Source organism: Lampris incognitus, chromosome 4, assembly GCF_029633865.1.
Source record: "Lampris incognitus isolate fLamInc1 chromosome 4, fLamInc1.hap2, whole genome shotgun sequence".
Taxonomy (NCBI): domain Eukaryota; kingdom Metazoa; phylum Chordata; class Actinopteri; order Lampriformes; family Lampridae; genus Lampris; species Lampris incognitus.
The window spans coordinates 37,889,712-37,906,651 of record NC_079214.1 but is presented as its reverse complement, the minus strand read 5'-3'; positions in this window follow the sequence as shown (position 1 = coordinate 37,906,651).

Genomic DNA, 16,940 nt, shown 5'->3' with positions numbered 1-16,940 from the left:
TACTGCTGATAATGAGGCTGACAGGAGAAAAGAATGGACTGGTGAAAATGTTTTAAGTCAGAAAACCAGTAACAGTTATGGAGTTGGAATTATTTTTTCCAGGAATTTTATTCCTGTCTGTTGAGTCTGAAGAAGTCATTAAAGGCCATCTGTTAAAAGTAAGAGCAGCGTTTGAAAATGTAAAAATGGTATTTATTAATATGTATGCTCCAGTTGTGGGAGTGGAGAGATTAGTTTTTCTACATGTTTTAAATGAAGTTATTGGGGAATGTAACAGTGAAGAACATTTACTTATTGGTGGAGAGTTTAACTGTACTGATGACAGCAGGTTAGACAGGAACCATGCAGAGCCTCACACTGCCTCTTACAGTCGCCTAGTTCATCTTGTTGAGGCTCATGAATTGTGTGATGTGTGGGGAGGATTTCATAATAAACAGAGGCAATACACCTGGACACATGTTAGGGATAAGGATAACTTAATGTCTATGGCCAGGCTTGATTGTTTTTATTGTTTTAAGCATAATTTTAATGTATTCAAAAGTTGTGTTATCCGCCCTGTTCGTTTTCCTGATCACTCACTTGTAACAGCTTCTGTCTCTATGATATATGTAAAACCCAATAGTGCTTATTTGCATTTTAACACATATTTACTGGAGGATAAAAACTTCACATAAGCATTTGTCTTTTTTTTTTTTTCAAAAAATAACCAAATTATGAAATCTGATTTTGTGTCTTTACAACAGTGGTGAGATATTGGGAAAAGTCCGAAATAAGACAATTTTGTCAACAGTACACTCGGAGTGTCACAAAAACCTTAATGAATTCAGTGAAAGCTCTAGAGTCTGAAGTAGAAGACCTCAAAGACTTAGTTGAGGCCACAGGAGACCAACACCATACTGAGGCACTTGCAGTGAAACAGTCTGTATTGACTAACCTGCTTGGTGTTTAAGCTAACGGGGGCTCTGGTCAGATCATTCATTCATTCATTTATTCATCTTCAGCCGCCTCTCCGGGGTAGGGTCGCGGTGGCAGCAAGCTAAGTAGGGCACTCCAGACATCCCTCTCCCCAGCAACGCCCTCTAGCTCTTCCTGGGGGATCCCAAGGCCTTCCCAGGCCAGATTGGACATGTAGTCCAGGCCAAATTGGACATGTAGTCCCTCCAGTGAGTTCTGGGTCTACCCTGGGGTCTCCTCCCAGTTGGCCGTGCCCAGAAAACCTCCAAAGGAATGCGCCCAGGAGGCATACTAATCAGATACCTGAACCACCTCAACTAGCTCCTTTCAACGTGAAGGAGCAGCGGCTCTAGTCCGAGCTCCCTCCGGGTAGTCGAGCACCTCACCCTATCTCTAAGGCTGAGCCCAGACACCCTACAGAGGAATCTCTTTTCAGCCGCTTGTATCCGCGATCTCACCCTTTCGGTCACTTATATATATATATAGACAAAAGTATTGGGACACCTGGCCATTATATTTACAGGAGCTTTTATGACATCCCATTATAAATCCATAGGCATTAATACAGAGTTGGTCCCCCCGCTTTGCAGCTATAACAGCTTCCACTCTTCTGGGGAGGCTTTCCACAAGATTTTGGATTTTGGAGTGTGTCTCTGTGAATTTTTGCCCATTCATCCAGCAGAGCATTTGTGAGGTCAGGCCCTGACTGATGTCAGACGAGAAGACCTGGCTCGCAATCTCTAATCTAGTTCATCCCAAAGGTGTTCGACGGGATTGAGATCAGGGCTCTGTGCAGGCCAGTCAAGTTCTTCCACACCAAACTCACCCAACCATGTCTTAATGGACCTTGCTTTGTGCACTGGGGTACAGTCATGCTGGAACAGAAAAGGGCCATCCTCAAACTGTTCCCACAAAGTTCTGCATAGAATTGTCCAAAATGTCTTGGTATGCTGAAACATTAAGATTTCCCTTCACTGGAACTAAGGGGCCTAGCCCAACCCCTGAAAAACAACCCCATACCATTATCCCTCCTCCACCAAACTTTACAACTGGCACAATGCAGTCAGGCAGGTAACGTTCTCCTGGCATCTGCTAAATCCAGACTCGTCTAACAGACTGTCAGACAGAGAAGCATGATTCACCACTCCACAGAACACGTTTCCACTGCTCCAGAGTCCAGTGGCAGCGTGCTTTACACCATTCCATCCAACACTTGGCATTGTGCTTGGTGATGTAAGGCTTGCATGCAGCTGCTTGGCCATGGAAACCCATTTCATGAAGCACCCAGCGCACAGTTTTTGTGCTGATGTTAATGCCAGAGGAAGTTTGGAACTCTGCATTTAGAGTCAACAGAGTGTTGGCGACTTTTACGCACTATGCACCTCAGCACTTGTTGACCCCACTGTGTGACTTTATGTGGTCTGCCACTTTGTGGCTGAGTAGCTGTTGTTCCTAAATGCTTCCATTTTTCAATAATACCATTTACAGTTGACTGTGGAATATCTAACGGGGCAGAAATTTCACGAACTGACTTATTGCAAAGGTGGCATCCTATGACAGTAACACACTTGAATTCACTGAGCTCTCCAGAACGACCCATTCTTTGACAAATGTTTGTAAATGCAGACTGCATGGCAAGCTGCTTGATTTTATACACCGATGGCAATTGGTCTTAATGAAACACCTGAATTCAATGATTAAGAGGTGTGTCCCAATACTTTTGCACATATAGTGTATAATCCAGTGAGTCAAGTAAATTCTTTATGAGACAGCGCAAGCCCGTTTCATGCCATAAGCAATCATCAGCTCTCAATAAAGCTAGCTTTATTGTTATGATTTATAATTATAAATAAATCAAGCCAATAGACAAATACCATCCCCCCACTGGATTGTTAGCAATCACGTGTTTTTGAATTTTTGAAGGTCGCACCTCTCCCTTCCCCACTGGACGTTGTACACGTGATGTGTATGACGAGGCAGTAAATGGTATGTCCTCTCCCGAGTAGCTTTATTGACAGCTGATGATTGCTTATGCATGAAACAGGCTTGTACTCTCTCATACAGAATTTACTTGACTCACTGGATTATTTTGCTCCTTATTTGTTGAGCACTTTCTCTACCGTTGAGAGTGTTTCTTTTAACAAAGTTTTATATATATATATATATATATATATATATATATATATATATATATATATATATATATATATACACTACCGTTCAAAAGTTTGGGATCACCCAAACAATTTCGTGTTTTCCATGAAAAGTCACACTTATTCACCACCATATGTTGTGAAATGAATAGAAAATAGAGTCAAGACATTGACAAGGTTAGAAATAATGATTTTTATTTGAAATAAGATTTTTTTTACATCAAACTTTGCTTTCGTCAAAGAATCCTCCATTTGCAGCAATTACAGCATTGCAGACCTTTGGCATTCTAGCTGTTAATTTGTTGAGGTAATCTGGAGAAATTGCACCCCACGCTTCCAGAAGCAGCTCCCACAAGTTGGATTGGTTGGATGGGCACTTCTTTGAGCAGATTGAGTTTCTGGAGCATCACATTTGTGGGGTCAATTAAACGCTCAAAATGGCCAGAAAAAGAGAACTTTCATCTGAAACTCGACAGTCTATTCTTGTTCTTAGAAATGAAGGCTATTCCATGCGAGAAATTGCTAAGAAATTGAAGATTTCCTACACCGGTGTGTACTACTCCCTTCAGAGGACAGCACAAACAGGCTCTAACAGGTACTATTTAATGAAGATGCCAGTTGGGGACCTGTGAGGCGTCTGTTTCTCAAACTAGAGACTCTAATGTACTTATCTTCTTGCTCAGTTGTGCAACGCGGCCTCCCACTTCTTTTTCTACTCTGGTTAGAGCCTGTTTGTGCTGTCCTCTGAAGGGAGTAGTACACACCGGTGTAGGAAATCTTCAATTTCTTAGCAATTTCTCGCATGGAATAGCCTTCATTTCTAAGAACAAGAATAGACTGTCGAGTTTCAGATGAAAGTTCTCTTTTTCTGGCCATTTTGAGCGTTTAATTGACCCCACAAATGTGATGCTCCAGAAACTCAATCTGCTCAAAGAAGTGCCCATCCAACCAATCCAACTTGTGGGAGCTGCTTCTGGAGGCGTGGGGTGCAATTTCTCCAGATTACCTCAACAAATTAACAGCTAGAATGCCAAAGGTCTGCAATGCTGTAATTGCTGCAAATGGAGGATTCTTTGACGAAAGCAAAGTTTGATGTAAAAAAAATCTTATTTCAAATACAAATCATTATTTCTAACCTTGTCAATGTCTTGACTCTATTTTCTATTCATTTCACAACATATGGTGGTGAATAAGTGTGACTTTTCATGGAAAACACAAAATTGTTTGGGTGATCCCAAACTTTTGAACGGTAGTGTATATACACACATAAATTTTCATCCCACTGGCCTGCTCTTAACATTGTAAGCCATTGTTTCATTATGAACATAGCACACACGTGCGCGCGCACGCGCGCGCACACACACACACACACACACACACACACACACACACAAAAACCTTTTGGCAGCAGTTGGGCAGACAAATATTTTTCTCGCTTTCTCAACTTACCCTCTCCCTCTCTCTCTTCCATTCCTTCACTCTCTGGGTTTCAGTTAAGGCAATATCAATGTGAACTGAATCTGTGGATGAAACATGTACAACATGGAATCACGCTGTTTGTTCCAAATCAACCCGCTTTAATGACAGAACTGTTGACACAAAGCCAAATAGAATACCACTGTAATTTCTCAACAAAATTATATATCATTACACTTATTGACACATTATGACTTACTGACACATACAACTTACACTTTTCAGATATGGAGCTATGAACGACCCTTTGTTTCACTGTGTTCTTTCTTAACTCAAATAGTTACAGCAGTTCAACATTCAACACCACTGTGACCTCTAAGCCTGTCACTAAGCTCAAGAGACCTGGGACTCAACACTGCTCTGTGCAGCTAGATCCTGGACTTCCTGATGGACAGACCACAGGAAGTGAGGATGGGCACCATGCACCACCTCCTCCACACTGACTCTCACCACTGGTACCCCCCAGCGCTGCGTGCTTAGCCCCCTCCTATACTGCCTGTTCACGCATGACTGCATAACCGCACACAGCTCCAACACCATCGTTAAATTTGCTGATGACACCACCATCAATGGCCTGATCACAGACGACGATGAGATAGCCTACAGATATGAGGTGAGAACCCTGACATCATGGCACCAGGATAACAACCTCTATCTCGATGTTAGCAAAACTAAAGAGCTGATAGTGAACTTCAGGAAGCTGCAGGGGGAGGACACACTCTCATCCATATCACCGGGTCAGCAGTGGACAGAGTCTGCAGTTTCAAGTTCCTTGGGATGAAAATCAGTGAGGACTTGACCTGGTTAAACCGCATCATCATCGGGGCAGTGAGACAGCGGCTTTTCTTCCTCTGCAGGCTGAGGAAGTTTGGCATGGACTCCAGAATACTCTGTAACTTCTACAAATGCACCATCTAAGGAGCGAGGCCGCAGGGGTCCTGGACGAGGGAATGCGTGCGAGGGCCGAAAGCCCGAGCTGAGTCTAAGATTGGTCGATTCCGCTGTGAGCATTTGATGACGTGCAGCGGAGTTCCCGCCCACCTCCCTCCGACGATGCATTCTCACACCAACTCAGCCGAAAGTGTGGCTTCATTAGCACGTTGCAACGCCTGTGGCAAAATTATTTCGTGCAAGGGAGGATGCACAACAAATATGGCCAAACACCTTCGCCTACAACATGTACAAATTACAGTGTACCGCGTTTGACACGTTGCACCGGTCTCCATCTCCTGCCTCGGCATCCTCTTAGCCAACCCTGAGCAAACGGCACCACCTCGTCGCAATTGGGTAAGTAAAAATTAATAACATTTGTCTTATTCGCAACAGCGAGATAGCAAACAACTTATACTTGAACGAATTGCTACAAACTGTATGCAAATACAGTTTGTTTTTTTTCTGTGCTGAACGCTCACTCATGCATGTATACAGCCTGAGAATCCAGATATGCTCATTTTTCGAAACAAGAACTGTTTCTAATTTAAGGAGTTTAATACCTGGTAGTCTGGACCAGGTTGTGACTGTGTCTTTATTTCTTCATCTTCATGTATGAAGACAGTTGTTGTAAATGTAAATATAAGAATGAGACATTCATATGAATGATCCGTTCTTAAAACAGAATGGCTTAAAGTTTTTTTTTAATATTTTTTTCTTCTATGAAATAAGCATGTGACCTGTTTTGACCCCGCCTCTCAAAGAACCGGAATCGAGAATCGTTTAGAACTGGACTCGAAAAACAAAATTGGAATCGGAATCAGAATCAGAATCAGAATCGTTAAAATCCAAACGATGCCCAACCCTACATGTGGCGAGGTCCAGCATGTGCCCATGCACTCTTGCACAATTCCCCTGTCAGTCAATGCTTTTTATGTTGATCCAGTTCCACACAACTTTCAGTGAATATTAATTTGCACATTGCTGGATCGTTAATGAATGGAAACGAATTGTGGTGAACAGATCACCATACTGGGCTCTGAGTTTCTACATTTTCCATGCCCTCACCTTTGATTTATGTGTTTGGGTTTTTCTCAAATGATCTGTGCTTTGTGTCGTAGTGGCGCTTCACATTGTCGCTTTTTATAAGTGCCTTTGTCTTGGAACATATGAGGCACTTGTTTGGCACTAGCTACTTGAAGAATGAAGGCGTATTGCTCTGTCCATTCATTCTTGAATGATTTTTTTGTGTCTACTTTTCTCATTTTGGATTTCACCATTCTGTCCTTCTCCTCTCAGTCCTGCATTCCTCTCGCTTCCCTCATTCTGTCACTGATTGTCAGAGAAATAACTTTGATTGGCTGAGGTGTGTAAACCACGTGATTTAAATTACTTCATGTGATTGGTCAGGGGCCTCCCTATGCCACTTAAACAGTATTGCAAAAGCTGGGCAATTTGCACCCGTATCTTAAATAGAGCCCCCCAGGGACCAAAAATTCCAGCCCTACCCCAGACCTGGCCTGTGTTGTTCAAGCCCTAGCTGACCCCAGCCAACATAGTCTGCAATTTTTCGCCCAAGACTGACACATTACCACTTTAAGCTCTCTCTGACGTGCACAGTCTCTGATGTGCGTTCTCTCTGATACACGCAAACACACACATACAACATGGTCAACTGTCACATGTAATAATAATAATAATACATTTTATTTGTGGGCACCTTTCAGAGCACTCAAGGACACCTTACAGAACACTGTAAAAAAAAAAACAAGTATGTATGTGTGTAATGCACGCATACATGCGTGTATATAATATTTATGATATAATCATCCATCCATTATCCAACACAGGGTCGCGGGGACGCTGGAGCCTATCCCAGCAGTCATTGGGCAGCAGGCGGGGAGACACGCTGGACAGGCTGCCAGGCAATATAACAATATTTCATACAGTCACCTATGTTTGCTATGCATACATATGGGTTGTTAAATGAGCCCGAGTCCAACCCAAGCCAGATCTATAAAAGGGGGGGGGTGGCCCAAGCCCAGCCCGAATCAAGTCATCGTGTTGGGACCCTTCGGGACCCGACGGGGTGCAGACCTCTAATCTAAAAATGCTCTGTTGACAATGTTATAAACTTCTCAATGATTTATCAAAAATGAGACGTTGTCCAGATACAGCCATTGCTCAGTCCGGAGCTGGACATACACTTGCTTTGTACCGTACCTGAGTATGCCCCCAGCCCCCCCGCTGCTCAGCTTTCACATTAGTAGTGTTGTTCCGTACCTGAGTATACTTAGTACGTATAGATTGGTGCATGCTGCGCACATAGGCAGATTTTAGATGAGACAGGCAGTGTTGAGAAATGCCTTTGTAGCATAGCAGTCCACTTCCCTGTTTTGGTACAGTTGTTTTCATACCTGAAGTGAACCGTACCGTACATGAACAGTACTTGAGACAATCTTTTAAACCTTGCCCGGGTCCAGTACACAGTGTTCACACTAATCAAACGACTTGACTTTGGGATCAAGTGTACTCGGATCTGGGCCCGGATCCCGAGTGTGAAAGCAAGCACCCTTATACCCCTTTTCCACCAAATTAGCTCTGGTTCTTGAACCGGGTCTATTGAAGATTACTGGAACCTTGACGCTCTCTCATGAACCAGCCCACATTTCCACCAGTTTTGAGGATCCATCATCAAAGAAGAGCGTTGCACAATGCACAATGGAAGTAAACAGTGGCAGCAAGATGGTGGACCACCAGTGAGCTTTTGTTCTGTTATTAGATATTTGTTTATTATCCAAAAAAAAAACATGGGCCAACTATTAATAAGAAGATGTAGAAGTAGAAGACTATTACATGCAAGACGAATGGTATGTAAAATGTTTTTATTTGCAGATGTAACTTTAGCCTACACACAAGAGTAAAGGAAACTCCATGTAGAGTCTGAAAATAACTTGCCATATTGTAGCAAATTCAGGGGCAGCTTGGTCCCGAACCCAGGTCTCCTGCACCATGGGGGACTACGTTAACCAGTCGACTAAAGAGTCCGACCCATTAGCCAAGGGCTAGCGAGTCTACACATCCGTGGTTGTTACACTACCCCCCTCCTTCGGGAAGCGCGTCCCCACACTTCAACATACCAGCTCCCTCATGCCTCTGGGTGCACACGCTTCTGATGGCCTCATGGTCTCACCATCCCACTTCTGCCACCAATGTAGTGAAATAAGGGGGCAGCCGGGAACCGCCGCAGCCAGGATGCAAATCCGGGTCACCCAGACCACGGGCGACTGCACTAACCAGTTAACTAAAGGGTCTGACCCATTAGCCAAAGGCTAGCAAGTCTACACTTCCATGGTCGTTACAATATACTAACAAGCATGGTAAGAAAAAGGAAATGTAATGAAAATTTCAACTTTACAGGCAAACAGGCTTGACACACCCACAGATGTCATCACGTTTCCCACATCAGGTCCTACTATTTTTTGTTTCCAGCTGGGAACCAACTTTTTCAGTTTTGAACCAATTTATTTTTGGTTGAGATGCTCCGAACAGATCAAAATTAGGGGCATGAACCAGAATGGAACACGTTCCCTGTTGGTGGAAAAGGGGTATCAGTGAACCCAGTATATGAACCCTGGGTGGCACGGTGGCCCAGTGGTTAGCACTGATGCCTCACAGCAAGTAAGGTCCTGGGTTCGAACCCCAGACCATCCCAGGTCCTTTCTGTGTGGAGTATGCATGTTCTCCCCATGTCTGCATGGGTTTCGTCTGGGTACTGCGGTTTCCTCCCACCATCAAAAAGACATGAATGTTGGGGTTAATACTCTTCCTTGCCTGTGCCCCTGACCAAGGCAATACGAAGAAATAACTGGGGTTGGTCCCTGGGTGCTGCACAGCATCTTCCCACTTCTCCTAGCTACACAGCTAGAATGGGTTAAATGCAGAGAGTGAATTTCATTGTATGTATGTAGAAATGACAAGGTGTATGCTATTCTATTCCACTCTATACCATTAAATTTCTGTGTCAATATTAGATTTTAATGCGTGATTTTAGTTTAAATTTGGATTTATTTTTCTCCGGCCTGTCAACACTGTGGATTTTTTGTTTAATTTTAGTTTCTTTTTAGATTTAGTTTTAGTTTTTAATTTCTCATGTTGGACTATAAATACTGTAATTTTGTAATTTCAGTACAATATGTTACAGTACATATTGTATTTCAGTACAATTTCAGTGCAATATGTACAATTCGCTACAATATGTTTTTTTTTTTTTAAATTTTAGATGTTTTAGTTATTACATTACATTGCATTACAGTCATTTAGCCAATGCTTTTATCCAAAGCATGTATGCTTCTCCACTTTTTCACAGTTATAACTCAATAACCCAGCCACTGAGGATGCACAAGCCAGTGCATTCTTAGTGCCGGTCCCAAGCCCAGATAAATGGGGGGGGGGGGTTGCACCAGGAACGGCATCCGCCATAAAACCTTTGCCAAATCAAATATGCGGCTCATAAATCAGATTTCCATACCAGATCGGTCGAGGCCTGAGTTACCAATGACCACCACCGGTACTGTTGGCCAGCAGGGTGCCGGTGCAAACTATGCTGCTGTTGGGCAAAGGAGAAGAAGAGGGGGAAGGCATGCCCAGAGGCAGCGGGAGAGGATGAAGGGTAGGAGTGTGGAGGTGAAAGCTGGAATGTTGAATGCTGGCACTATGACTGGTAAAGGGAAAGAGCTGGCTGATATAATGGAGAGAATGAAGGTAGATATACTGTGTGTGCAAGAGACCAGGTGGAAGGGAAATAAGGCCAGGAGCATCAGAGCTGGGTTCAAGCTCTTCTACCATGGTGAAGATGGGGGGAGAAATGAGGTAGGGGTAATTCTGAAGGAAGAGTATGCCAAGAGTGTGTTGGAGGTGAAGAGTGTTGGACAGAGTGATGTGTGTCCGACATTCTTGTGTAAGAAGTCTGGTTGTTGGGAAGCGTCTAGTGTGTTGGTGTAGTGTTCTGTGCCTGTCATGTCTCACTCTCAACCTTCACCACTGGCTAGCAGAAATGCAAACAGGAGAGCTGAGCATGTAAGTCTCTCCCTGCCAGTACATAGCCTCTCCAACAGCAAGCCCTATGTAGTGCCTCCTCGTGGCGACACACAGTAACTGGGTACACCTTGGACCTTGGCTGAACTACAAGGAACTCGGAGGAGGTCTGGCCCCTAGACGTGTGGTACTCAAGCCCATCGGTGTGTGGATAGTCCCTGATGCCCACGAACCACCCCCCAGCTATGGGTTAAATAGTGCCACTGCATAGTGGATACCTCGGGAGAGGAATAGGCTAGTTAAACCCCTACAGAAAATCAATGTCTACAGTGCTTTTGTTTTTTTATTTTTCTTGCCCTTTTGTATCTGTTTAAGTCAGAGAGTACTTCTGGCATCGTGTATGGCTGCCACTTCTTCTTGTAGCCCCCCCTTCCATCCATCCCTGTATGTCTGTGTTATGTTTATCTGTTGTCTTGTTTCACCGCCATTTATTGTCAAGCGACATTGAGTGTTAGAAAAGTGCTATATAAGTTTGATTTTTTTTTAAAAATTATTATTATTATATTATTATTATTATGAGTATGAAGCTGGAAACCAAAGGTATAATGATGAATGTTATCAGTACATATGCCCCGCAAGTTGGATGTGAGATGAAAGAGAAAGAAGAATTCTGGAGTGAGTTGGATGAAGTGGTGTGAAGTATACCCAAGATGGAGAGAATTCTAATTGGAGCAAACTTCAATGGGCATGTTGGTGTAGGGAACAGAGGTGATGAAGAGGTGATGGGCAGGTATGGTGCCAAAAAAAGAATATGGAGGGACAGATGATAGTGGATTTTGCAAAAAAGATGGAAATGGCTGCGGTGAATACAGATTTCAAGAAGCGGGAGGAACACAGGGTGATGTATAAGAGTGGAGGGAAGTGCAGACAGGTGGACTATATCTTACGCAGGAAGCACAATCTGAAAGGGATTGGAGACTGCAAGGTGGTGACAGGGGAGAATGTAGCTAGGCAGCATCCAATGGCGGTCTGCAGGATGACTTTGGAGACCAAGAAGGGGAAGAGAGTGAAGGCAGAGCCAAGGATCAAATGATGGAAGTTGAAGAAGGAAGACTGTTGTGTGGAGTTCAGGGAGGAGTTAAGACAGGCACCGGGGGGTATTGAAGAGTTCCCAGATGGCTGAGCAACCACTGCCGAAATAGTGAGGGAGACAGCTAGGAATGTAGTTGGTGTGTCATCAGGAGAGAGGAAGGAAGACAAGGAGAATTGGTGGTGGAATGAAGGAGTACAGGAAAGTATACAGAAGAAGAGATTGGCAAAGAAGAAGTGTGATAAAGAGATGAAGAACATAAACAGGAGTACAAGGAGATGCGGTGTAAAGTGAAGAGAGAGGTGGTGAAGGCAAAGGAAAAGGCATATGGCAAATTGTATGAGAAGTTAGACATTAAGGAAGGAGAAAGGGACTGGTACTGATTGGCTAGAAAAAAGGACTGAGCTGAGAAGGTTGTGCAGCAGGTTAGGGCGATGAAGGATATCAATGGAAATGTGCTGACAAGTGAGGAGAATGTGTTGAGAAGGTGGAAGGAGTACTTTGACGGGGTGATGAATGAAGAAAATGAGAGACAGAGAAGGTTGGATGATATGGGGATAGTGAATCAGAAATTGCGGTGGATTAGAAAGGAGGAAGTGAGGGCAATTACGAAGAGGATGAAAAGTGGAAAGGCGTTAAGCTCCTCTGCCAGTGAGGCGTCTCCGTTCACAGCTGTGACGTTGCTGGATTTGTAGCTGGTGATGTGCGGAACCCCCTGCCACACCTGCCTTGTGTTGTTGCTTTTGAAGTGGTCCTCAATTTTATTTTTGTAAGCTGCATTGGCCTCTCTGATGCCTCTTTTCAGGTTGGCTCTGGCAGCACTGTATTGTGCCCCATCACCAAACCGGAGAGCAGTGTTGCTGTCCTTCAGCAGGCACTGGACTTCTTTTGTCATTCAGGGCGTCTGGTTGGGATAAACCGGGATTTGCTTGTCCACAGTAACAGTGTCCATGCAGTTCTTGATATAGCACAGGACATTTGTGGTATACTCCTCCAGGCCCTGATTTTCAAAAATATCCCAGTTAGTTCTTTCGAAGCAGTCCTGCAGCTGGTGAGAGGCACCTTCAGGCCATGTTTTAACAGTCTTAGTTGTGTGGTAAGAGCACTTTTCCTGAGGGAGGTGTATGCCGGGATTAGGAGCAGGGACACATGGTCAGACTGGCCCAGGTGTGGTAGTGGTTTAGCCCTGTAGCCCTGTTTGATGTTGGAGTAGACCTTGTCCAGTGTATTTGCTCCCCTAGTAGCACACTTAATGTGCTGATGGAATTTAGGGAGCACTGCTTTTAAATCACCATGGTTAAAGTCCCCCGCTATGAAGTTAACAGCCTCAGGATATAAACTCTAGTTGTTGCGAATGGTGTTATGTAAATGTCCAAGAGCGAGCTAGCATTAGCATCTGGTGGAATATGCACAGCAGTTATCATGACCACAGTAAACTCCCGGGGAAGATATATGGGCTGCATTTAACAGTCACATACTCCAGGTCTGGGGAGCAGTATTTGTCTACAATCTTTGTGTTGATACACCAGTTGTTGTTCACATAGACGCATAGGCCCCCTCCTTTGGTCTTACCGGAGTCTCTGGTCCTGTCCTGACGGTGTATTGTGTGGCCTGCTAGCTCAATAGCTGTATCTAATATGAATGAATGAAACCAGGTCTCTGTAATAAGCAGGCTGCAACTGTCCTTGATGGTCTTGTCCATTGCAACCTGTAACTTCAGTTTGTCCATCTTATTTGCGAGGGATCTAGTGTTGGTTAGGAAAATACTAGGGAGCGGCGGCTTGTGTGGCCACCTACTTAGACTCGCCAAGATGCCAGCTCTACAGCCTCACTTTTGCCTCCTGTCCCTGCGCCACCTCCGCCCCCCGCTAGCGGGGATGGTAAACCATGGAGAACCCGGACTCCTGGCTATGTCCGCTGGTATGTCGTGGGAGCGGAGAAACTCTGCAGTAACAGACTGCTCATTCTGTAGTCCTATCTTAAGGAGATCGAATCGGCTGTGGATGTTGTTCGCCCAGCAGAATGTCATCAAGATGAGCAACAAAACATACAAAGACAACCATAAAATGCACTGAAAAGAAGAGCACTGAGCCACTGCGCCTATGCATGCCACCATCCTGCATTCACCTACTATTTCCCAAGATATGGGAAAGAGGAGTAGAAGCTAGGCTAAGAGGAGAGTTGGTGATTAGTGAGTAGCAGTATGGTTTTATGCCACGAAAGAGCACTACAGATGTGATGTTTGCTTTGAGATTGTTGATGGAGAAGTATAGAGGTCAGAGGGAGGTACATTGTGTCTTTTGGATTTAGAGAAAGCATATGACAGGGTCCCAAGAGAGGAGGTGTGGTATTGCATGAGGTCAGGAGTGGCAAAGAAGTATGTAAGAGTGGTGCAGGATACTATGTATGAGGGCAGTGTGACAGTGGTGAGGTGTAAGATAGGAATGATGGATGGGTTCAAGGTGGATGTGGGATTACATCTAGGATCAGCACCTAGCCCTTTCTTGTTTGCAATGGTGATGGACAGGTTGACAGACGAGACCAGGCAGGAGTCTCCGTGGACTATGATGTTCGCAGATGACATTGTGATCTGTAGCAACAGTAGGGAACAGGTTGAGGAGAGCCTGGAGAGGTGGAGGTATGCACTGGAGAGAAGAGGAATGAAAGTCAGTAGAAGCAAGATGGAATATATTTGTGTGAATGAGAGGGAGGACAGTGGAATGGTGAGGATGCAAGGAGTAGAGGTGGTGAAGGTTGATGAGTTTAAACCGTTCAAAGTAACGAGGAGTGCAAAAGAAAGGTGAATAAGAGAGTTCAGGCAGGGTGGAGTGGGTGAAGAAGAGTGTCAGGAGTTATTTGCGACAGAAGGGTAGCAATAAGAGTTAAAGGGAAGGTTTACAAGATGGTATTGAGACCAGCAATGTTGTGTAGTTCGGAGATGATGGCACTGACGAAAAGACAGGCGGCGGAGCTGGAGGTGGCAGAGTTAAAGATGCTAAGATTTTCTTTGAACTTGAGAGTGACGAAGAAGGACTGGATTAGGAATGCGTATATTAGAGGGACAGCTCAGTTTGGATGGTTTGGAAACAAAGCCAGAGAGGCAAGATTGAGATGGTTTTGACATGTGTGGAGGAGAGAGGCTGGGTATATTGGGAGAAGGATGCTGAATATGGAGCTGCCATGGAAGAGGAAAAAAAGAAGGCCAAAGAGGAGGTTTATGGATGTGGTGAGGGAGGACATGCAGGTGGCTGGTGTGACAGAGGATGATGCAGAGGACAGCAAGAAATGGAAACGGATGATCTGCTGTGGCGACCCCTAACGGGAGCAGCCAAAAGTAGTAGTAGTAGTAGTAATAGTAGTCGTAGATATAACTCAATCTGTTATGTCATATTCTTTAGCTTTTTTGAAGTTGCACTGATGCCTAAGCATTTCACTGCCAGCAATGCTTACCATGCTGTATTTTTGCACATTTGACAAACAAAAGAACTTGAAATATTGTATTTTTATAGCTCAATGAACATGCAAGGAATAAATGGTGACAGTCATTCAGCATTCACAAGTTTTAAAGTATAATATACTGTACTAACTCACTTTTATGTGACTTGGCTTAAAAAGCACTGTAGGCTACAGTGGCTGCTGCAGTTATAATTTATGATAGATGTAGAATGGAGGAATTTTGTTGTTGGCAACCTCTGTAGGGTCAAAGTTTCAGAAAAATTTAGGAAGATAGAGCAAGAGAGGAGTGAGTAGGGATAGAGAGGGAGTTGCCAGGGAGAGAACATGACAGCTGGATAAAAAGACAGACAAATGGACGGAACGGAGGACCAGAGGAGACAGATGAAAGGAGGTGCAGATTCATGTAGCTGGCTTTACAGACAGACTGACAGCTAACCTGACAGACAGAAAGACAGCCTGACAGGCATACAGACAGTAATACAGACCAACAGAGACAGTTATGAAAAGGGAGGCAAATTAATGAAAAAAGCCTCCAAGACAGACAGGCTGACAGACAAACTGACTGATAAAATAAAAGTTCTAACACACACACACACACACAGACAAACTAAAGGAGACATGCAGACAGACAGGGAAAATCAAGCAAAGGAGAAACAAAATCAGAAAGAAAGGGGTAGACAGATGCACATAAAGAGCTTCCACAACTAGCGGTGCTGGATGGCGTCAGAGAGCCATTTCCTCTCTCATGAGCCACCGCAGCTCAAAGGGGAAGAGGTGATTTAAATCCCACATCACCTTCCATTGTCTAGTCCATCACTAACACTTAAGACCCAGACCAAGCCCAGACCCATCCTCCCTTGATCTCCGGTCCGGCCGCAGCACTCAACCTCCAGGATGCCCCATATAGGGCTATCATGAACCTGTTTTCAATCCCCCCCCCCAAAAAAAAAATAGAATCACAGAGGCATACACACTTGCATACACATTATGTACAAACAAATCAGGGAATAAAATCACTAGCTTGGATGTAGCAGACACATGCACATGAACCAATCACGTCAAAACATGTACACTCCCAGTTCAAATCCTATCAACAGACACACACACACGCAATGGTACATACACAAACACTAACATGCGTACACAAACACCTGAAGTCGCAAACATTTCCTGTTGCAGAAGGAGATCATTCAGCGGTGGAATTTGGCTTCATGCTAAACAGCCGAGGTCATTATGTTCACATCCTTTTACTATTTGCATATAGACAGTCTCTGCAAATACCTGTAGTCACAACAGCACGCTCTCCTCAATTTGCCACTATATTGGAGAACACACAGTCGCAAACAAACACGGGAGCAGGCACACACACACACACATTGGCGTACACTCACATATGCAGATACACAAACACACACACACACACACACACACACACACACACACACACACGCATGCATGCAAACACAGTGAGGAAGAGGACAAGAGAAAGACTGATGTATTTTTGACCTCTAAAACTTCTACAATTTTTTTGCTTCTTTCTCATGAAAATGAGTCAGACACACACTCAGACACAGCCAGTTCACAAACTTGAGCACACACACACACACACACACACACACCCACACACACACACACACACACACACAAACTCCAATCATACAATCCGATCACAAAGGGCCCTGGACAAGGTGAATGGGAATTACCCAGAAGACCTTGCCAGAAACCTTGGGCTGACACCAATGCCCTATGCTGCTTCTGTAAGTTTGTGTGTCTGTGTGTGTGTGTGCATGTGTGTAACGTACGTCCTTTGAAATGTAATAGCGTGTTTCAAAATCTGCTACACA